Source organism: Protopterus annectens, chromosome 7.part0 (assembly GCF_019279795.1).
Source record: "Protopterus annectens isolate FY-2018-M chromosome 7.part0, PAN1.0, whole genome shotgun sequence".
NCBI lineage: Eukaryota > Metazoa > Chordata > Ceratodontiformes > Protopteridae > Protopterus > Protopterus annectens.
The window spans coordinates 1,614,429,858-1,614,453,735 of NC_056739.1; positions in this window are offsets into that span (position 1 = coordinate 1,614,429,858).

A 23,878-nucleotide genomic window follows, 5' to 3' on the forward strand; every position below is an offset into this window, starting at 1 on the left:
GTGTACTAACTGGTTTTCTGACAGAGTAGCTGATGTATGGAACAGACTGCCAAATTACATTAAATCAAGTATTAGTTTAGATATTTTTAAGAACAGCCTGGACACTTCTTATAGGAACAAGTGTTTGGTATATTGGCAAGCTAGAAGGGCATTAATGCCTGTGCTTGAAATATTTGTATGTATATATGTATGTAACAATGATAATTAAAAGAGTACTAATATTAGTACAGAAAAGGGAAGAAAGAGAAGACTACCAACAATGGTATAGAAAGGTACTCAGCGAGGACAAGAAAAAGGGCCTAATAAGTAAATTATACAAGGGTAAATGGGAGGAAAGAGAAATAAATTAAATTAAACTCACTGAAAGCTGAGACTTTCAATTATTCATTACCCAAAGCTCAAGAGCTTGCAGTTTACATCTCTTCACAATGGTAGCAAATGAGATCTGAGGTATGTTAGGTTGATGGGGCATTGTGGGTAATGGTAGGAGCTTGAGAGTTCAAGATTCTATGATCTGGAAGAAATGGCTGAGTCAGATCTGAGGGTCAGATCTGAATCCAACTGTTGAGGAATGAATGAAATTAGACAACATTAGATCTAGAGCTGGGGTAATTAAAGCCAGTAGGAGTAGATTTTTGCAGTTCTGGGAATATAAGTATTATTGGCTAGAACTTTAAGCTATTTCCAGCCTCCTCATATTTTATATTACATGGGCAGTCAGCCATCTTTGTCTTTTAGACTATTGGAAGCTGAAAATATCTCTCCTGAGCAAAGCATTTGGACTCTATTTTGTATCCATGGAAGTACATTTAAATTTTGATCCCCCCCTGTTGTGTTTTGAAAGCTCAGGTGCAAAGTTTTTTTACCATTTTGTTTTAGTAGTTATGTCCTCATCTTCTAAATTGAGCTTTCTTATTCTAAAATGTGTAGTTTTTTACTTTAGTTATTTCAGTGGACCAATATTTATTAAGTTTAATGAGCTGTTTTTTCTGTTTACTGTATGCTGAACAACTGTCCAATTACTTACTGATTCCAGGTCATCCAGACCCACCTTCTAATGATGCAGTAGAGGGGAGATACAGTTTGTAGTAGTTTGGCAAGTTTTCTGAAGTCTGCAGCAGATTTATTACAAAGTGATCAGAATGCAGCACAGTTACTCGGTCAGACAATAAATCAATAAATAAGCACAGCTATAATCAAGTGAAAGGTAACAAAGGTAAAATAGAACAAGATAAGATTTTAATTTTAGTAAGATATATAGCGTTTGTCCTACAGTGTAATAATATGGATGTAAAACTAATAAAGCATTGTCTCCCAGTGGACTGACTGATCACTTTTAGGGAAAAAACTATGGATGTGTGAAACTCCAAAGTGACTACTGTTCCATAGTAGACAACAGTTTACTACAGTGTAATAGTCAGCTGTTTAGTACAGTGTGACATTTGTGTTATTACACTGTATACTAAGTACAATATACTTTACTAGCACTTTATTTGTAGTACATGTACCACTGCAATTATTTTCACAAATCAGGAAAATTGTGCTGCATTCTGGTTACTGTGTAATAAAATCTGCTGCAGACTACAGAAAGCATGGCAAACCACTATAAATGGTTTATTCTCTCTACTGTATTATAAGAAGGCTGGGCTGGATGACTTGGAATCAGGAATTAATTAGACAGTTACTTAGCGGAAGATCATGGGTGAATGGTAGGCTAACTGCTCTGAAGGTCCATTTTAAGCTTAGCCAATAATATGAGGTCAGAATCAAATCTTGTACCTTGTGTCTGTAAGGTGAAGACCTTAACCATTATGCCACTCCCCCCAAACTATTATACTTGAATACTAGACTAACTGCCCTGAAGCTCCGATTTAAGTCTAGCCAACAGCCTGATGTCAGAATCACATCATATACCTTGTGTCTTGAAGTGAAGATGTGAAGACCTTAACCATTACGCCAAATTCACTATCCTTTTTTAACATACAGGAAACAGCAACACCGGTTTATTAAACTTAAAACATATAGGTCCATTGAAATAACTGAAGTAAACACTGCACATTTTAGAATAAGAAAGCTCAATTTACAAGATGAGGGCATAATTATAGCAAAAATAAATGGCAAAAAAACTTTGCATTTGATCTTTAAACTTGGTTGCTTTTAAGCTGTCTGCTCTTACTGTATATTTGGCCTTGAAAGCTCCTTCCAGTCTCATCTTTTGTATACCTGGCCTTGGAAGCTCCTCCCAGTCTCATCACTCCTCCTCATCATACTGGGAATTGGCAGTTGATGCTGGGAAGGTCCTTTCCTTAGACTGTTAAAACTTGAGTTAGCCTCTGTTTCATGTATTATCTAAATCTTATTACATGTTTAAGCAGTACTTACAATCACCTTAATTTAGATATATTTATTTCTATAATTTCTGCTACTTATCTATGTTTGTATCAAAATTAAATTGTTCTGGGACATTAGTTGTGTTGCTTAATTTGCATTTCTGGGATATTTTTAAATTACTGTAAGATCTGAGCATCGTTTATACATTATACTACACTTCGTTCTCCATAAGTAGAATTAAATGTAAAAGTTACCTGTTTGTATTTTAAGTCAGTCTTAGACTTTAGTCTTGCAAATTAATTCACAATTGTGGGGGGACTGTACAGTACTGCAGGATCCGAGCCTCATTTAGTCATTTATTACTGAATTTTTCCTTAATTAGTGTTACTGGCAAATCTTTGCTTAGTCTGGTACCTCAGAATGCAGTTTGGATTGCAATGGTGGCAGCATTGCAATTTGTGCTATACGATTTGTCCATCTGTGCTTATACAGCTGTTTAAATTCCAGCTTTACTGCTAGTGTCTTTTATTCTGCGTATCATTTTCCTGCTTAAAATTGTATTCAAGTGTCTTTCTGTTTGTTATATTTGATACTATAGATATATTTTATACTGTTTTTCTTCCTATTCTTGTGTCTGCTACATTGTTCCAGCCTTCCTAGCACCCACTGATGCATTAATTCTGGTCTCCTGCTCCATCCTACTGTTTGTACATTAATTATAGTTTTTTACCTTGCCCCACTGTAAAAGCTAAAGTTTCTGAAATTCTAATTTACCTGGGGTCATTGATCTGTAGCTCAGAGTCGTAGGAGTAAGTGAATTGTGATTTGCTATAGGTTCTGTAGTCACAGAACCTGACTACTGGCTTCTTTTGATTGGATCCTTCTTTAGTTTGTCTGCTATTACCTGCACAGAGTTGCACCCTCCAAGACTCTTTATTCAAGACTCTGCTAAGCATGGGAAGCCCTAAACTGTGAGAAATGAGCTTTTCATCAAAAAAGGAAGAAAAACAGCTGTGTTGAGCTGTACTCGGTTCACTGCCACTGTTGGACTTGGTCTACAATGGGTTGTCTGTGCAAGAGCTTATTATTCCTATAAGAGACATGCAAAATTTATGCAACCTTAAAAATCCAGGTCTGAGGCTCATGTAACCTGTGCCAAGTGCAAATAAACCCACCTTGAGCTGCAGTACACCCCTGACCTGATAACTAGACATTTCCCCATGCTTTAGTAGTAAGTCCACACAAACATTATCCTAAAAAATGAACACCAAACAGTTATAGTCAACCCTAACCCCCTACCCCCCTTGAGTCATTCCTGTTGAAACCACAGACCAGTACTTTCCTCAACATCTGTAGTCAGCCTGATTGAGGTGAGTATCTTGAGACAGTGTATGAATTGTCTTATGCTGTCTGACAATCATAACACATAATGCAGTGTGCGAGATGTACATATATAATGTCCTTGGAGGCAAAAATCTCACACACAGTAAACTCAGACATCAAAATCCTCAGCAGTACACCACACATTACACCTCTCCAATGCTGCCACAACACACACAATTCATCATATGCTGAGGTTTCTAATGATTAACTTGTCTAAACTTCAAAAGACCTTCAAAATGCAAAACAGGCACAAAACACATACAGTAAGTTAAGCCTACCTCCTCACATAAAACAAGGAGTCCCAAAGTCATGGATCCTGAGCCTGTAAGGCATGCCTCTCCCCAACCAAACATTCTTGCCATAGGTCACACCATTTAAGACATTCAAGTGTACCTTTTACCATGCTGAGCAAGGAAAGAGTGATGGTTAGTTGCCTGTCTGGTGCCAGAATCCATCAGGTCACACATGTACGCAAGTCCTTGAACAACAAGCACCAGTATGACTTTGCCATAGTACATGTGTGTCAATGACTTGAGATATATCTCTCTGGACTACATGAAGAAAGACACAATGGAACTCTCAGACACAGGCAGGTTTGAAACTAGCATTGAACAGCATTCTACCTTCTCCAAGGATGATATTGAAATATGAGCAAAAAATACTTGACTTCAATAATTGGCTTAGTTTTTGGTGTCATTCAAAGATGGTCCAATAGTTGTTGGCCTGGGAGAATATGATTGACAAAACATGCTGCCTCATCAGGGATGGCCTGCACTGGTCTCCTCTGGGGTCTTGATTATTAGCAAAGATATTGTCTACCCCATACCACCTTTTTTATGCAATACCATCCTGATAAACATACCAACACAATGAAGCAAGCAAGGGAAAATATACAGGTGTTACTAATCAATGTTAGGAGTCTAAACAAAAAACGCCATTCCTGCAAGTCCTTCTCACCCTGGAGGACATAGATGTCTGTGTAGTGACTGAAACATGGTTTAGAACAATGGAGAGCACTCCGACTGTGTAGGGCTATAATACATACATTTAGACCAGCTATTGTGCAGAAGGAGAAAAAAAGGTGGAAGTATCTCAGTCATTCAGAATTAACTCACATCAAGGCTGGTAAAGCAGCATTATGCACTAGAGCTTCTGCATGTTCAAATAACCATCAGAAAGGTCCAGTACTATATATTAGTTAGCTGTAGAACTCTCTCTGTGATCCAGGAAGGTCACTACGCCTATCTACATGGACTATATTAAACCCAATACCATTTTCCTAGGTGATCTAAACAATACAGCTATATCCTGAGCAATCTACACCACTAATACACAAGCAGAGAAATTCCTGGACTTTGTCAAATATAAATATCCTGGAACAATTAGACAGTGTACTAACTAGGGGGAACAAAATCCTGGATCTTGTCATTACTAATATGGAGGCATCTTACACCATCCCTTGCGTAACTTCTGCACTTGTTAGGTCTGACCATAAAGCCATTTATTTGATATAAAATTGAAATCAGTGACCCCTTCCACCTAATGTACCTTTAGGAATTTTTCTTAGACAAACTACCTGCTCCTAAGTGATATACTGGCAAACTTCAAATTCCCACCAAACTTAGTTAACTCCCACGAATATGTGGAAATGTACACCACTAGACTATACTGTCATGTAAACAGCTGTAAATAGCTGTCTCCTGTAGAAACAGGTGCAGGGCAAACTCCAGAAATAAGCCCTCTTGTTGGAACCGTAATATCAACAACTTTACAATAAAAAGAAGCACATTTTGACTAAAAGTCATAAGAGTAATTCCCAGAATGACAAACCCCTTATCAATGAAATAAACAAGCAACTCGGGAGGTAAATCCACCAAAGACAAGTTTGATGGTCAGATAGCCACCCAAGCCAAAGACCATCACAAGGCTTTTTTAGTTATGCTCATAATCTCAGAAGCACAATTAAGTAATGCACTGAGCTGACTGTAAATGATGTTGCCTACACAGAGGCTGAAGATATAGTGAACCTACTGGCTGATAAATTCAACTTAAGCTTTACCATTTTCTCCCCTCCATCTATCCCACAAGATATACCTGAAACCAACTTGCCTCCAGCTGTCACACATGACCAAGACCTAAAAGTGCTTCAAAAGCTAAAAATACTGACTTGATGGGTCCTGACAATATACCTGGATTTATATTAAGTAAAATGAATCACAATTTAGCCATCCCCCCTAACAACAATGTTCATCCTCTGCCTCTGTACACATTTTATACCAAGTGATTAGAGGACAGCTACATTTATTCCCCTGCATAACGGAGGACCTTCCATATCCATAAGTCTGACCAGCATCATATGCAAAGCCATGGAAAGACTTGGCAAGGAAATAATCAAAAAGGACATAATGAACCTCCAAACACTGAATGTGTCTCAGTTTGAATTAGTCAAGGGCAGGTCATGCATACTCAAAGTGATGGACTTTTTTGAGAAGGTCACCAAAGCAATGGAGGAAGGTAAAATGATACACATCCCACACATCGACCTGACCAAGGCTTTTGACACAATCCACCACTCAGGTACAGTAGAAATGCCAACTAAACTGGGATTAAATCCCTACATTACCCACTGGATTGACAAATGGCTCATAGGTATTATGCAGGAGATCAAAACAGAGAATGCTACCTCAACAAAGAGAGCAGCTACCAGTGGAGTCCCCAAAGTTTTGGTGCTGGGATTGCTGAAGTAAAAGCTGATACCAAAGGGCTCTAACTGACTAAGTTTGCAGATGGGAGCAATCATTGACTCTCCAAATGACTTAGCTATCCTGCAGTAATATTTGCTCCAGGCAAATAACTGGTACCAAAATCATGGACTTAAACTAAATGCCAAAAAATATATTGCTGTATCCCGGGAAAGAAGATGTGAATCAGATGATGAGGAAGTTTCTCATAGCACAGATCCAGATGGGTGTGTTATCAGCTCCTACTACTTTGGGTCAGGAAGCCCATCCATCAACCATTCCACCATCCGCCATTCCTTCTCTGATTCCCTTGATTGCTTCAGAGTTCCTGGATCTGGGTCTCCCAGGTCCATCAAGCTCAGTTTCGAGGATGAATTTATTGTCGGATCCAAAGCTGACTCTGAGTGCCCCGGCTCTGACTTTTTCGGATCTGGATGGCTCTTGGAGCCAGAACATCCACATCAGATGTTGAAGTGTTGGAGTCAACTCAGAAGGTTTCAGAGCCATCTCTGCACCTTGGTGCTTCGGCACTGGATAGCTCAACTCTGACTTTCTCCGCAGGGAGATTGCTTTTGGGGTGGGAGGAGACAATGGTCTAGAAGCCTGCCTTCTCAGCATTGAGGTCTTCTGTCTGTCCAGGGAGGTCATCCTTTGAGGTTGTGAAGAGGATTTTCTCTATTTTGACAAGACTCATGGATCCAAACCCCTTCAGATTTCCAGTTCACTTCCCAGATGTCTGTGCACTTGGAGCCTCTTCATTCAACACCACAGGGGAAGCCAGCCTGAGACCTCCAGACTACTCAGCAAGGCATTACAGTTACTTCCAACACCTTCCCAGATCACCCCACTGAGGAGGTCCCTAGGAAGAGGAAGTGTAAGAGGAGGCACTTAAACTCTCTGTGGATACGGACTTCGATGAAAGTGAACAGTCCTCACAATCACCTCCAGAAGAAATCACATTCAGAGATATCCTTGAGATCCTGAAAAGGAGAGGTGGTTGGACTCCCAGCAACCCTTCACCTGAGGATGCAGTATTTCTGGATGCATATGGAGCTGGTCCATCTACCTCCTAGGTTACTCTGCCCACTGACGAGCTCATTGGTTTGGTCTCTCAGTGAACATGGCTGGAGCCAGACACAGTTGAACTGATACCCAGAAGGCCAGACAGGATTCTAGGTCTATGTTCATGGAAGGAATTTTGGGCAAAAGGGGTGCCCGTGGATGCCAAGAAGGAACTTGCCGAACATAGATTCTCTGTTCATCCTTCTAACAGGGAGTCTAGGATGATGGACAGGTTTGGGAAGCATGTTTATGTTTCAGCAACCTTTGACTTTAGGTCACTGAACTATTTGGCACATTTTACTAGATTACAAAGGGATTTGATCAAGGAACTCTCAACTTCCCTTTCAGGAACCATTTATGAAGAGACCCAATCATCTGTGGCTTCTCAGTTGGATAACCTTCAATCTGTCTCATATTCATTCATGAGGCTTATTTCTCATGCAGCCAAAGACACCTCAAGGGCAGTGGATTCAGCCATTTCCATCAGAAGGCATGCCTGGATCCACTTATGTGATTTTTGTGGAGCCTTTCAAGTCCTCCTTCATCAATGCTCCCTTTAACGGCACTTCCTTGTTTGGTCCCAAAGGGAAGGACACATTATCCAGGAGTGAGAAGGATGGAAAAACCCTCTCTGCAGTGGGCGTACATTTTTTGACCCCTCAAAGATCCTTATTGAGGAATCAATGAGATGGTCAAAAGATGTGGTTCAGGAAGTCCCAGGGTCCTTTCCAGGACACATATGGAGAAAGTTCCCTTGGGGCAGAACTATAATGGACAATGCCACCCCCACAACAGAGAAGGCCTGCAAAACCAGGGATCCAGAGATTCTTTCTCTGACAGACCCCACCAGCAGTCCTGAAAGGAGGCCCGACTGTCTACCTCTGGAGGCAACCAGGGGTCAATTATTCCTGCACCTATTCCTGCACCAGAGAGCCTAGCTAGACATAAGAAAAGATACTTGGATGCAGAGGATTATTTCCAGAGGTTATATAATACCCTTTTCCCTTCCACCTCCAGCTCTACAAAAAATTCCTGACATTCCACCTAGTCAGAGGAAAGAAGCAACAATACAAATACAAAAGCTGCTAGAAAAAAGAGTAATCCAAAAGGTCCCACCAGATCAGATAGAATCCGGAACTTAATCAAGATTCTTTTTAGTGCTGAAGAAAACAGGGGACTGGAGATCAATTTTGGATCTCAGCAACTTGAACAAGTCAAGTTTGACACACACAGTTTCAGATGGTCATGGTTCAGTCCATTCTCCATTTTCTAGGCAAGGACAACTGGATGTGCCCAATCAACCTTCAGGATGTGTACTATCACACAAAGATGAACAGACAATCCAGAATGCATTTACACTTTTGGCTGGGAGCCAGTCATTTCCAGTTCAGAGCTCTGCTATTTAGCCTCACCATAGCCCCCAGGGTGTTTACCAAATGCATGGCAGTAGTAGCAGCTCAATTGAGACTGCAGGGATTTTGGGTGCTTCCATATCTAGACAACTGTCTCATTACTGCCTCGACCAGGCATCTGTTAGTAAGGGCAAGAAATCAGGTACTCCAGATAACCATAAATTATAACAAGTCTCAATTAAAATCAACTCAAAATTTAGAATTCATAGGAGCTGTTTTCAATACAAAATCAGTGATAGCTTCTCTTCCTCTTTCAATCAATAATCAGATTATTGAAAAATAATTTGCAGTGCCAAGATATCAGCCCACTTAGTCCTTTTGGGCCTAGGATCAACATCAGCAGCAATAACCTTAGTACCTCTAGCCAGATTCCACATGAAGATTATTTAATGGATGTTAGCAACACAGTGGTCTATTCTTCATCAATGAATGTCAGAATAAATAGGAATCACTCAGGCATGCAAGAGAGATCTCAGGTGATGGATTCAGTCAGATCAGGTTCTACAAGGACGTCAATTCATTCTTCCTCATCCCCAGGCCATAGTGACCATGGACACTTCCCAGTTGAAGTGAGGGGGGCACTTTCTGGGGAAAGCAGTCCAAGGCACTTGGTCCCTCGAAGAGATAAACTTGCATATAGATGTCCTAGAGATGACAGCAGTGATTTTTTTATGTGCCCATGTTTGCCAAGTAAATCAGAAATGCTGAAAGAAAAGTAAAAAAAAAAAGCAAGCAGATCTCCAAGATAGAGCTAGATGAGAAAAACATTCAATATTTGTGGGAACATGAGAAAAAAACAGTGTGAGTTATGTACAAATCAAACTGGCTGGTTGGACTGGACAGCATGCTAGTCAGATACAATTTGGGAGAGCATCTAGACTTACTGTTCCTGACTTAGCAGTTATCATAAAGTGACCCAGGGACATATTGGTTAAATGTGAATCTTTTAAGGTAAAAGCTCAGATTGTGTCATTGGTTTTGTACCTGATAGGTCATTCAAGGTAGGAAACGAGTACATGTTTTTGATTGTGATTATAATGTACCTACCCCATGACAGAGAAACAACTTTTGGTTTCTGTTAGAGTGTAAACAGAGTCTTAACAATGCATATATTTTATCCACCACATGTCAGCATATGTTATCCAAGTTGATTTAAGACATTGTAATTACTTAAGAAGTGTTGAAGGTGATCAGGGAATATGAACCAATGCGAAGTGCAGAAAATAAGGTTGCTGCCCCAACAGATGATGTTACAACATATGTTTTCATGAATAGAGTAATAGAAATAAAGTGAACATTTTTTCAAAAAGGAATTCCCTGTTTGTCAAATACACATGAATCAAAGAAGATAAGATATGCTTAATACAACAAAGTACATGGGGAAATGAATACTACTTTACGTTATGTGGTAGACATTTTACAAGCAATGCTCAAAACGCTGGACATTGTTAATACTGTTCCTTTAAAGATGCAGTCATGTATATGCATTTCATTGTGTTGCACTGACAACATGCATTGGGAATGGTAAGACCAGTGCTCATTGTTTACATAGGTTCATAGGTGTTTACTAAGCTAACAATCACAAGGGCCTTTTTGAGCCTAGTTGTACATCCCAAGTCTCTGACAAGTTCTGGTATAGCTTCATAGGTGTTCACTAGGCTAATGATTACACATTTTTATATCCTTAATGGGGAAGCAATAATTTGCTAAATATAGAGTGATGGGACAGAGAGACCCCATATTTTTCAATTGACCTGACTCGTAAGTGTGAAGCATGAATAATTGAATGGATTAGGTGGGGAAGGGCTCATTCTCTTCTTCTTAGACTAATATGTAGGAAATAATGTTAGTAAAAAGGAGCTTAAATAATTATTTTTTTCTATTTTCCTAAAGCAATTACAGTTATGTGAAAGTACTGAATGCCCTTACTGAGGCTGAGTGTAGCTTATGGACCATTGTCACTTAATTTTTCATGCAAATTATTTATTAGTTTAATGTGTACATTTAGGATAATATGATAAAGTCTAGTTTATATATAACAACTTTCATGTTAAGTGAAATATTGGATAGATGACTGGAGAGAGGGAAAGGGAATTTTTCTCTTCTTTAGGCAATATGGGGAAAGTAAGGTGCCAAATTTGTGCAGAAGATTGCATTTACATATCTATATACGGCAGTTTTAAACTAAAGTAGATACATGAACATATAATCATTATCTTAAGAGAAAAATCATTATAAATATTGACATATTTTATAGGTTCATAGATATTTACTAGGCTAATGACCACAAGGGCTTTTTTAAGCCTAGCCATGCATCCCAAATCTCTGACAAGTTCTTATACCCTTGATAAGTGTAAGCATGGGCCTGGGAGATGAACCTTTTACAGGTTACATGTGCCCATTAGAGATATAGGTGCCAAAACAGGGATGAATTTCCAGTTTCCCATCCAATTGTTCAAGTTGCACTTGAATTGGGTTAGGGAGGAGCTCTGCTTCACATGGATGGGGAGCCTGCTCCATAAACGGGGTAGTCTCTGGGATATAGCCTATCTCCCCAGCAGGTCCTATTTATATCACAGGCAAGGTTTCTGCTTTTGAATGTGTAACTCTAGTGCTGTTTGTTTTGTGGATATGCAGGGGGTCCATCAGAGAGGGGTCTGACAATGCCCTGCAAACCAGGCATAGATCTCCCTTCTAAAGCCTGTAGGAGACAGAATACAGGGATATAGCCTTGAGGCAGTCTGCATAGGACATTTTCCTTATGCCCCATATTCTTTTAGTGATGAACTTCTGTGGACTTTCCAATTTTTGGATATGCTTGGTTAGGTACATATCAAAGGGGGCATTGTACTCAATGATAGGTCTAATGAATGCTGAATACAGTGGAACAATGACTTCCTTTGATTTAGATGCCATACCTTTGTTTATAAGTTGCGCAACATAGAATGATTTCCTTACCATTATAGACACGTGATGGTCAAAAGGTAGATTACTATCTATGTGTGTCCCTAAGTCCTTGACTACTGGCTCAACTCTAAGGGGTGTGTTGTCAATATGATAGTTACCAGGGATGGATGACTTCACAAAGGATACTGTTATGCATTTCTTAACATTTAATTTTAGTTCATGGCTCTGACACCAGTTGTTTATCTGTGTCAGCCCCTTCTGGAGAATATTTATGTCAGTGTGAGATTCAATGGCAGCTCCTAATTTGCAATCATCTGCAAATTTAGTCAGCCAGAGACCACTGACATTGGCCTTGCATTCCACCACCAGCTTTCTTTATGTGTGGTATTTCCATACCTGTCTCAGTCACATATCTGTTCTGTAGTCTTCATACATGCTGTTTTGAAATGTTGACATTATTTTGCAGAAAACTAACAAACTTTAATTCATATCACACCAAACAAGATGCAGCAAGGATAAATGAGCTGTTGGTAAAACAGTTCAAAAATATGTCACAAAACATCCAGCAGACCAAACAATGTTGTAGGAAGTCACGACTTCACTACTGTTTAAAAGCTGGAATATCTTTTATTTTTTATTATAAAAGATATTCCAGCTTTTAAACAGTACTGAAGGCGTGACTTCCTACAACATTGTTTGGTCTGTTGGATGTTTTGTGACATATTTTTAAACTTTAATTCATTTTTCACGCCCCCCCCCACAAAAAAAACAGGTTACATACAAACCACAAAAAAAATAAATACTTGAACACAACACAGTCAATGGTGCAAATTGTCTCCTTTAATTCTGGTACCTCGGCCTTCACCTTCTCAAGGAATACATTTGCTGACAATTTTTTGCATGCTTCAAGCATGCATAGTGAATTTCTTTTAAACTCTTTGCCCTTGGGGGAATTCAAACGTATTGGTTTCAACAGTTCTGAACTCACAAGAGTGGGAGGTGAGTTTGATAAAACCGAGAAGAGATTGTTTGAGAGAAGTTATTCTATGACTACAATCAGACTAGCTAGGGCAAGAGTTGAGAAGGAATTGGGTTTAAGGCATGCAGATAGGAACAGGCACCCATGTCCATCTGTTTCCCAAATTGGACAGTCAAGAAATCTTGAGTTAGAAAGAGTTAAGAAAAGAATATTTTTTGTCACTAAATATTCACATTTCTCTCAGATTTTAAGGGAAACAGTATCTAAATTGTGGCCAGTCATTTCTGGTGATGAAAGAGTGGGGACTCTTTTCCAAATACTGTCACTTTTTCATATGGCAGATACCCCAATTTAAAAGAAATTTTAAACACCAGGTATATTTCAAGAAGTAACATCAAAAGGGGAACCTTCAGATGCGGTAGGTGCAAAGTTTGTAGTAAAGTAAAAAGTTTAGATGGAACAAAAATCAATAATGTCAACTACAAAGCTTTGGAATATTTTGATTATAATTCGGTAGGGGTAGTGTACATCATAGGCTGTGGTTGTAGCAAACAGAAATGGTACATAGGTCAAGCTAGCAGAAAAGTTAAACTTAGAATTCTTGAGCATCTGGGGGATATTAAGCACAAAAGATTGGAGAGTCCTGTGGCCAAACATTTTTTAGATTATCATAAGGGGGTTCCAGAAGGATTTATTTATTGTGTGTTAGGGAAACCTAAAAATGTAGGTGATGATGCAGGCTTTCACAATAAATTATTAGAAATGGAGTCTAGATTTATTTTGAATTACAAAACTCTCTTTCCGAATGGGATGAATATGGAAGTGTGAATTACATGATATAGATACTTAAGATTTTTATAAATGAAATATTGTAGTTTTATTGAGCAGTATACATATGTTTTTTTTTCAAACATCAATATGTTTATATTTTTGTATATGCATTTATTAAAAAACAAAGGTTTTTATAATTATGCATTTTGAGATTTTCAATATAATGAAATTTATGACATGAGTAAAATGAGATAAAAATTAAAAATTTAAAAAATAATTAAAAATTAATCAAGTAGTAAAAATCAAAGTGTATAGGTGTATGTTACTTTTATCTAGTATATTCACAAACCGGTTGTTCAATTAATCAATTAATTAATTAATTAACTGTGTAAATTTGATGTGGAGGTGTTATAAAAGGGGTGGTGTTGTTCATCACAAATGTATTCCTTGAGAAGGTGAAGGCCGAGGTACCAGAATTAAAGAAGACAATTTGCACCATTGACTGACTGTGTTGTGTTCAAGTATTTATTTTTTTATTCCTTGCTTAAGTGTATCGAGTACATACAAACCACATGTGAAATATATCTTGACATGCCCACTAATGGCTAGCACAAATGTATTTTATTATCTGTCTAATACATACAGGCACAGCCCAACACCAGTGATTACAATCAGGCTTTTGTTATCAACATCATATTTCTTACAACTTAATTAATTAAATCATACAACTAGATAGTTTACAAATAATGAACTCTCTACATATTTTATATCAGTGTATTCATTTTCCCTTGTACTTCGTTATTCTATTACATCTCCATCTCATGATTGCTAAAAATTGTACACTTTCTAATCTTTTACCTATCAGTATATACTTCATTCAGTGATTTCTTCCCTGCTCAGATGCCTCCCTTGTATACTTCCATCAGTGTTATAATATATTCCACCTCTGAGCTTTCAATATATGATTTGAAGAAACTATTTTACACTTTTTACAAAGTATCCCTTCCTCCCCCAGAGACCCAGGAATATTCCTATTACCTTTACTTCTCTATTGTGAGTACTCCTGCCAATGCAGCCATTTCTTGCTAGCCTTTTTTATCTGCATTCTTGAAAAAGTCTTCCTGTTCCTTCTTAAAGTATTTTATTAATTTAATTAGGTCGAAGACAAGTTTTTTTTTTTACTTTGTTTCTATAATATCATCCGTGGAATATGACTCAAAAGCTCGAAGAACATGGTAACAAGGGCATAAGAGAGTAAAAGGACACCACCACCTGTTCTTTCCCACCCCTATCTTCGCACTGAAGATCACTATCCAGGAATCTCCTGTCTCCTGTTAATCCCTTCTCATTGCCTTCTAACTTTGGGATCATGTCACTGAGGTCCCTATTAAACTTATCTAACATTTTGCAACCCCAGAAAATGTGTTTCCAATCACCAACATAGTTCCTTCTGCACCCCTAACACACCATTGTTACATCTGGGTATAATCTACCTATCAGCCTGTTGCCAGTCATCCTATCCTCTCAGTATTTTAACTTGGTTGTAATTTTTTCCATCTCATTCCTGCTGAACCTCTCTTCCCTCTTTATCTTACCCTCCTATCAGCACTATACATTGACTCCAACCTTTTATATATATGATTTCTGAAACAGTCAACTTAAAACTCCATTTAACATGTCTAACACTGGTGAGTCAAGTGTCTTTATGTTCCAATCCCACATAGCTTCCAAAATATCATTGCATCCTAGTTATTTATTCTTCTCCAGTAATATCTGGATGCACTTTTCATATTTATATGATTCTGAGCACCTAGCCAAGAAGGTCAGTTATACAACCTGTATGCAACTATTTGTATCTGGAACCTCCATGCCCCTGGCTGCTTTGGTAGAATCAATTCCCTCCACCCCACCCTAGTGTTTCTTTCTCCCCAGATAAAGTCTGTCATCCATTACCTAATTCTGTGCATCTCTTTCTTTCTTGGTCTACTCCAAGATTCCAGATTGACATACCACTGCAGAACCTGGACTTTTTGTTCCACATCTAGATTCAACCATCTCCACTTCTTAACATTACTTTGTATTTGTGCCAGTACTTTATCCCCTTGATGTCTCATATGTATTTCGAAGCCAGATATGTGATATCATTATCCTTCCACCTTTGCTAGTTAAGATTTGTTTTACTTTTTCTTGTTCTCCTAAAATCAAAGCTTTTGCCTTTATTTTATCATTTATTTGTATCCAGAAATGTCTCCAAAAAACTTACGCTAAGTCCAACAAACTCTTGTAAGTCTTTTTCTGGGTCACTCAGTGAGATGATAACATTATCTGTATAAACAACTATTTTGAGGTCCATAGCCCCCAACTATACCTCCTCTCTCTTGATTGCTTGGGTGCTAAGGGATCCTGATGGGATCCTGATTTAATGCAAAAAGTAGGGGGAGATAGGGGGCAACCCTGCCTGGTTCCCCTAGTAATATCCAGTGGTGTCAGTAGTCTACCCAGAATCTTAACTTGGGCAGTATTCCTCTGAAATAACTCCTGCACCACCCCCACTACTTGATCTAGCAGTCCTAGGTTTATCAACAATTACACCCACTCCACTCTATCAAAAGCTTTCTCTGCAGCAAATGTATTATCTTATCCTTTATCTGTGCATCCTATATAATTGTCAATGTCCTACTGATATTGTCATGTGTTCCCTTCTATAAACCCACACTGATCTGGGCTGATCAAATAAGGTAGTAATATCATCAAGTGTTTTGCCATATCCATAAAAGTTTTATAATTATGGTTTGACATATTGTTTTGTTCTATATGATAAAGCTTCCATGGATTTTCCCCTCCTTTCTATTTCAGCTATTATTCTTTGCTTCCACAGTTTGAGACATGACTGCCCCTCCAAATCTCAATTAATAACACTTTTCAAGCTCCCACTACCTTCTTCTTTTCCAGTTGCCATATCTCTACTGGCACTCCATTCCTTTCCATGGTTTTAACATCTACGCTGTTTCTAATTCTGAAATATCTTTCTCCTCATCATATCTGCAGCCTCTGCATTTATCACAGGCATGTATACTTCTTGCAAGAAGGCTTCCAAGTTCTGATTGTGTTCTGTACCCATTTTTTGTCTTGAATATAGTCTTTGGTAATAGTTCCTGAAAACTCTTAAAACTTTTTCTTCTCCTTCTACTATTTGGTTTCCATCCACCAGTATTTTCTGATAAACTGCTCTTTCCAATTTCTGTTGATGTAGTTTGGCTGTTAATGTCCTCACTGCAATTTCCTGAACATTCATTGTTCCCTGTGCCCAAATTCTTTCATCCTCCTGTCTTTACAGTCATCTTCTTTCTTGTGGAGCCTTCCTCTCCTCAGCATAATTTCCCTCTTTAATTGAAGTCCCCTTACTCACTTATAATCTTGTTACCATGTAGTTCTAGCTATTGTGTCATATTCCATAAACTTTCTTATAATACTAGTTTTTATGTACCATTTAATAGTATCCCAGTTGGAATCATTTATATCTGTAAATCCCAATATCCTTCCTTCTGTCACACCCTTTAAGCCACCTACTAAAATCCTGATTATTCAACTAGCTCACTAGAAACTTCCAGTTTGCGTTTCCCTGTCTTCTTCCCTTTAACTCTATCTCTAAATGCATGGGGGCATAATCTGAGTACAATACTGGACCAATCTCTGTCCTCTTGATTGGTTTCTTATCTCCTTTGGACAAAAAGATCTTATCAATCCTAGACCAAGTTTTTCACTTCACACTATAAAATATATAACCCTGCAGAACTCAAAATAAAAGTCCCTTGACATATACAGGAAAAGATTTTAGTACCAGCTCTGTGATTGTTAACTACCAGTCTCCTTCCCTTCTTTATTCTTGTAAGGCCTTCAGGGTTTATACTCTTTCCCTGAGGGCTTGCTATGTCTTAAATATTGGAAAAATATCTCTGGATGTTGTAACCATCCCTTTGGGAACTTGCTACTCCTGCAGCGGTTTGCCTACTCTCACCTCATTCATGTTTCACGCAGCATTTCCATGTGTCATAGACTCTAAATTGTCAGGGTTATTATATGTCGTTGGATCCCCCCACCCCCACCACATGAGCATGCTAAGAGCTGGCCAACCTCTGGACAGGGATATAGGCTCCTCTCTTCTTCCTGCTATCTAATGAATAGTCCTGATCAACATTATCCCAGGCTTCTTCACAATGCAAATACAAACCTGGTATCCACAACAATGACAACACTTTTCCCTTAAGTGGGTATATAGTAAAACTTATGATGATTTGTCTTGGGCTTCCATGCTGCAGGCAGTCCTGGGTGCTCTCTCTAAAGTGATTTCTGCCTCCAACAATTTGTCTCGTAACACTTTCTGGGACATCTGTTAGTCCCAATTTCTGCTTTAGTTCTCTGTCTTCTTGATCACACAAAAATGTTTCCTTGAGCTTCATCCTTGCTTCAAAGGTTGCTGCTTTTGCATTTAACTTTTCATTTTCTTGAATTTTATTTACTTGGCATCAGAATGTTCATTTACTGCCTCTGTGGTTTCCCAAAGTATGTTATCATTGTCTTCACTGTTTTCTAATACCATTTAATATTTTTTCACAAAGATGCATGTTTTTTAAAGTTGTTGTATAAGCCAAAAAGGCACTACGTGATGTTAGCAGGGATGAGTGCCAATACAAAAGCATTATTAACAAATGGGATACATTTACCAACATATCTGAGTGCTTAGCATAAGTTGTACTGTAAATGTGAATTATATATGTATTTTTGTGTGTAAGGTTTTTGTTATATGCTGTCTGCTGTTTGACATAATTAAATGAGTTTTTTTTCTACTTATTCTGAGAATGTATCAGAAGGTATAAACCAGTCAGATATGTCAGAGTGTATATTCATTTTGTTTTTGAAAAGGAAAGACACATTATAACAATGAAAATAAGTATAAGCAATAAAAATTTGCAAAGCTGACTTCTCTTTCCAATTACAGTTGATCAAAAACTTTATGTAATAAAAACACATTTCCCATCATTGCATATATGACCCAGGCACTGATAATCATACAGTCAGACACTGTGATCAAAATATGGAAGGTATCATTAATAAGTTAATATGAGATAAAGCTATAAACAACCATACATTTTATTTATGTATGCATATATTGTTGACTAAGGTTAGCTATGCTAATCAGAGCCCATTAGTTGACATCCATGTCTCAAGTACATAATAAGCTGGTTATGATCAGAGACGTGATCATAACTCAAGCACATAATAAGCTGGTTATGATCAGAGACATCATCATAATCTTCTACATTTTAAATCGATTTCAAGATAGCACTGATTTATTGAGATTTCTAATGGCCACTGTACCATGTAACAATCTGGACAAATGTATTTATGCAGGTCTTTTCTTGGAGTCAGGAAGATGATTATTTAACTTATAATAATGCCATTTTTGTGGATGTCTTTGAGTGTTGTGTTCATGTGTTCATGGAAGTTAAATTCATAGCCCATTGCATGCAACTCCTAAGTATTTTCATGATCTAACTATTTTTAGAGCTCCGGATGATATTTGAAGAGTTGCTGGTGGATGGAGTGGGTTAATGTCATATCCTTCTTTGAGAAATGTAATTATTTTGGTCTTATTTCATGAGTTAATTGTTAACATTGGTTGAAACTAACCTAAAATTCTGAGAAGAGGGTGAGGAATTATTTATCAGAATGTACCAGAGCAGAGTCTGTATTGAATTAACTGAATAACTTTTGTATATTTATGCACATCACTGGTGGTGATGTTGAAGAGTAATGGATCAGAAATGGATTCGGTGGATTGCCAGTGTTGGATAAGAATAAGTAGGAGAGTTTTTTTGCTACTGCACAGTTGAGGTTCAATTACTGAGGTACTTTGTGAACCATTTCACAACCATAGTACCAAGTTGTAACAATCTGCTAAAAGTAAATTATAGTAAACAACATCAAATTCCTTACAAAAGTCCAAGAAAATAGCAACAGAGAGGAGTTGATTTGTTTCTCTGTAGTAATGTGATCAACCACTAATACAGACTGGTTACTACGTCTTGGGCAGAATGTGATATGGTATAATTGTTTTCATTACAATGAGTGTTAAAATTACTAAGCACACTTCTGATCCAATGTTGATTGGCACTGCAGTCCCTCAGGGCTCTCTCATAGGATCATTATTGATTTTATTAATTCTGTCTCACAAGATCTCTGCAATAGTAAACTTCTAATGTATGTGGCCAATCATGAAACAGACTTCTGAACACATGATTATTGAACTACAACAACATGAGCTGCACACCAGGGCTAACTAGATACAAGCCAGTAAATGGATCATTAAGTTAACAAAAAGAATTGGGTTTCTTTGTAATTTCCCTGTACATTAGGTGCTGTATCTGAAACACACTGGTTTTGACAACCCCCACGGTCTCAGCAAAGAAAATTGTGAATTAGTTAAAATATCTGGATATCCTAATTGATTCACTCTTAGCCTTTCAAGAGCACTTTAATTTACTAAAAAGTGCCAGCTTTTAGCTTGTTTGACTTAGTACGATACCTGATCAGCTTACACTTGAAGCCAGAGCTACTATCGGTGTAACATTGCTGCTATCTCTGACAGAACATGGACTTTCAGGTCTTGTTTATTTATTCACAAAGAACTCTCAAATTCTCCAAAGTGTAATGAATAAAATATAAAGTTATAGGTTCATAGGTTCATAGGTATTTACTAGGTTAACAACCACAAGGATCTTTTTAAGCCTAGCTATGCATCTCAAATCTCTGACAAGTTCAGATACCCTTGATAAGTGTAAGCATGGGCCTGGGAGATGAACCATTTACAGGTTACCTGTGTCCATTAGAGACATAGGTGCCTTACCAGGGATGAATTTCCTGTTTCCCATCCAATTGTCCAAGTTGCACTTGAATTGGGTTAAGGAGGAACTCTGCTTCACATGGATGGGGAGCCTGTTCCATAGATGGGGTAGTCTCTGGAATATAGCCTCTCTCTCCAGCATGTCCTATTTATATCACAGGCAAGGTTTATATCTTTTGAATGTGTAACACTAGTGCTGTTTGTTTTGTGGATATGCAGGAGGTCCATCAGAGTGGGGTCTGACAATGCCCTGTATGCCAGGCATAGATCTCCCCTCAAAAGCCTGTAGGAGACAGAATACAGGGATATAGCCTTGAGGCAGTCTGCATAGGACATATTAGTTATGCCCTGTATTCTTTTAGTGAGGAAACTCTGTGGATGTTCCAATTGTTGGATATGTCTGGTTAGGTACATACCAAAGGAGGCATTGTACTCAATGATAGGTCTGATGAATGCCAAATGCAGTGGAACAATGACTTCCTTGGACTTAGATGCCATACCTTTATTTATAAATTGAGCAACATAGAATGATTTTCTCACCACTGAAGACACGTGATGATCAAAGGCTAGATTATTATCTATGTGTGTCCCTAAGTCCGTGACTACTGGGTCAGCTCTAAGGCGTGTGTTGTTACTATGATAGTTACCAGGGATGGATGAGTTCCCAAAGGATACTATTATGCATTTCTTGGCATTTAGTTTTAGTCCATGCCTCTGATACCAGTGGTTTGTCTGTGTTAGCTCCTCCTGGAGAACATTTGTGTCAGTGTGAGATTCAATGGCAGCTCCTAATTTGCAATCATCTGCAAATTTAGTCAGCCAGAGACCACTGACATTGGCCTTGACTTCTGAGATGTAAATGCCAAAAAGGAGTGGTCCAAGGACTGATCCCTGAGGGACTCCACTTGTGACTGGCCTCTTTGTAGAGGTGGACTCCCCAATTCTAACTTCCTGGGTCCTGTCTGTGAGCCAGTTGGCTATCCACTAGGTGAAATACACGTTTGTACCTAACCTCTTGAGTTTGTCAACAATGCCTGAGTGGGGTATTGTGTCAAATGCCTTGGCCAGGTCAAGGTAGGCAGTGTGAATGATTTTGCCCTCATCCATTGCTTTGGTGACCTTCTACATGAAGTCCACCAGGCAGAGTAGGCACGATCTGTCCTTGACAAAACCAAACTGGATTGATTCCAGTGTCTGGAGGTTTACAGTATCTCTATTGATCATCTCCATGATAATTCTTTCCATGGCTTTACATATAAGACTAGTGAGGCTTATGGATCTGTAGTTTCTAGGGTCTACAGATGGCCCGCCTTTGTGCAGAGGGATGACTGTTGCCTTTCTGCATTCATGAGGCACAAAGCCTGTTTGGAGGCTACAGTTAAATAATAATTCCAGATACCATGATAGGTCATGCTTCATGCTATTTAGAAGGCATCCTGGGATATTGTCTGGGCCCATTAATGCAGTATTCTTGGTCTTAGAGAGAGCATTAAGGACCTGTTCCCTAGTGAGTTTAGGGGGAGTTACATTTGATAATATTTCCTGAGGGAAGTTTGAGGGAGAAAGAGGGGTAAAGATGGAGCTGAATCTATCAGCCAGGAGGTTTGCTATATCTTCTGGCTTGGTATAGGTGGCTCCATTTACAATGAGCTCTGCACACAACTGTGTATTGCCTTTGAGGTCATAGACATAGCTAAAGAATACTTTGTGGTTGTCCTTGGCCTGAGAGGCCAAATTTACCTCAAATTTGGCTTTGGTAGACTTTATTTGTCTTCTGAATTGTTTGTTTATTTTGATGAGAGTGCTTTTATCCTGCTAGGTGCTGCACGTCCTACTTTTTGCCATGATATTCTTCCTCCTGTTATACAGTCAACTGATTTTGTGATTCCACCAGGGTGGCTTGTTTTTTGAGTTAGTTCTGTACTTTTTCCTGGTGGGTACAGCTGCCTCTATGCAACTGTTAACATACTTATACAGGCTTTCTGTGAACAGTTCTGCATAGGCAGAAGTGTTCTCAGAGTTTATGGGGGCTTGAAATTTTGCCAGGTTTTCACTTAATAGCAGGAGATTAGCCTTAGAATAGTTCCTGAATATTCCAGGTTTAGCTCGGGGTCCAGGTTTTATTTTTACTTCAAAAGAGACCATTTTATGGTCTGATCTTACCAGGGAAGGCAATATAGTAGGGGGTGTGCAGCAGTCTCCCATATTAGTGAAGACCAGATCCAGCATGGTTGCACCCCTGGTTGGTGTTTGACTATCTGGTCCGGGGAATTTGTGTTTACAAAATCCAGGAATCTCTGTGCATGTACATTTGGTGTTGTATAGGATTCCCAATTTATATTGGGGTAATTGAAGCCCATAAATGTGGTATTGGGTTGGATGGTTAGTCTTTCTAATAAGTTTAAATACATGGTCATAGAGGGGGACCTATAGCTTACTAGGAAGTGGTATTGGATTTTACATATGGTGATTTGAACATGGAACAACTCAAGTGCATTGCCCTGTTTGACCAGCCTTGAAGTATATTTAGTTTTGATGTAAATAGAGACACCTCAACCTTTAGTCCCTGCCTGTGAAGTAGCTGGCCTAAATGTGTGGAAGGCATTATAACCTTGCACTGTTGGTGTACTGTCCATGGCTTTAAACCATTATCCTTCTTGTTCTTAACATGGAGCACTACTGTTGCATGTGGACTGGAGAAATTTGGCTCTTTGTAAAAGAAAGAACTGCCCTGAAGCCAAAGAGCATAACCTTTAAGCTATACTATCTTACCTTCTGGCTTCCCCTGGCAGTTAGTACACTTACTTTGCACCATCTAAGATGTACAACTAATAATTAATTTAATATTCGGTAATCTAAATGTAGTCTAAAAGGGAAGACAAATCATCTAATATTAGACCTTCCTTTTGGGACTCCTTTTCCCAGAATTAAGAATCCTTTGTGAATTGTTTATCTTCTGAAACCAAATACTTAAATATTTTACCACTTCTCTACATTTTAGTACATGAATTCTGGACAAAACAAAATATGTGTGGAACAGAACCCCAAAATTATTAGGGGCAGACTTCAATTATTGCTCTTACAAACTTAGTGTGAATACGTGTGCACATCCCATTCCCAGAACAGTGGTGGCTGGGAGTATGGTATGCAAGAGGAAGAATTCACTGGAAGGAGCAGAGATGAATGTCAGCTCAACAAGAGTTGCTGTAGATGTTACCGAGGATTCAGTGACTGTTTTTCAAAGGCAGTTGTTTGGTGAAACAGAGGAGTCTATAAGAGAGGAGTGTATAGTTTTAACCCTTTAACTGGGAGGGTTGTGGGATGATTCACTCAAAGATCTGACTAATCAGAGTGATTCAGTGAATGAAGTATCATGGGTGGGACATTA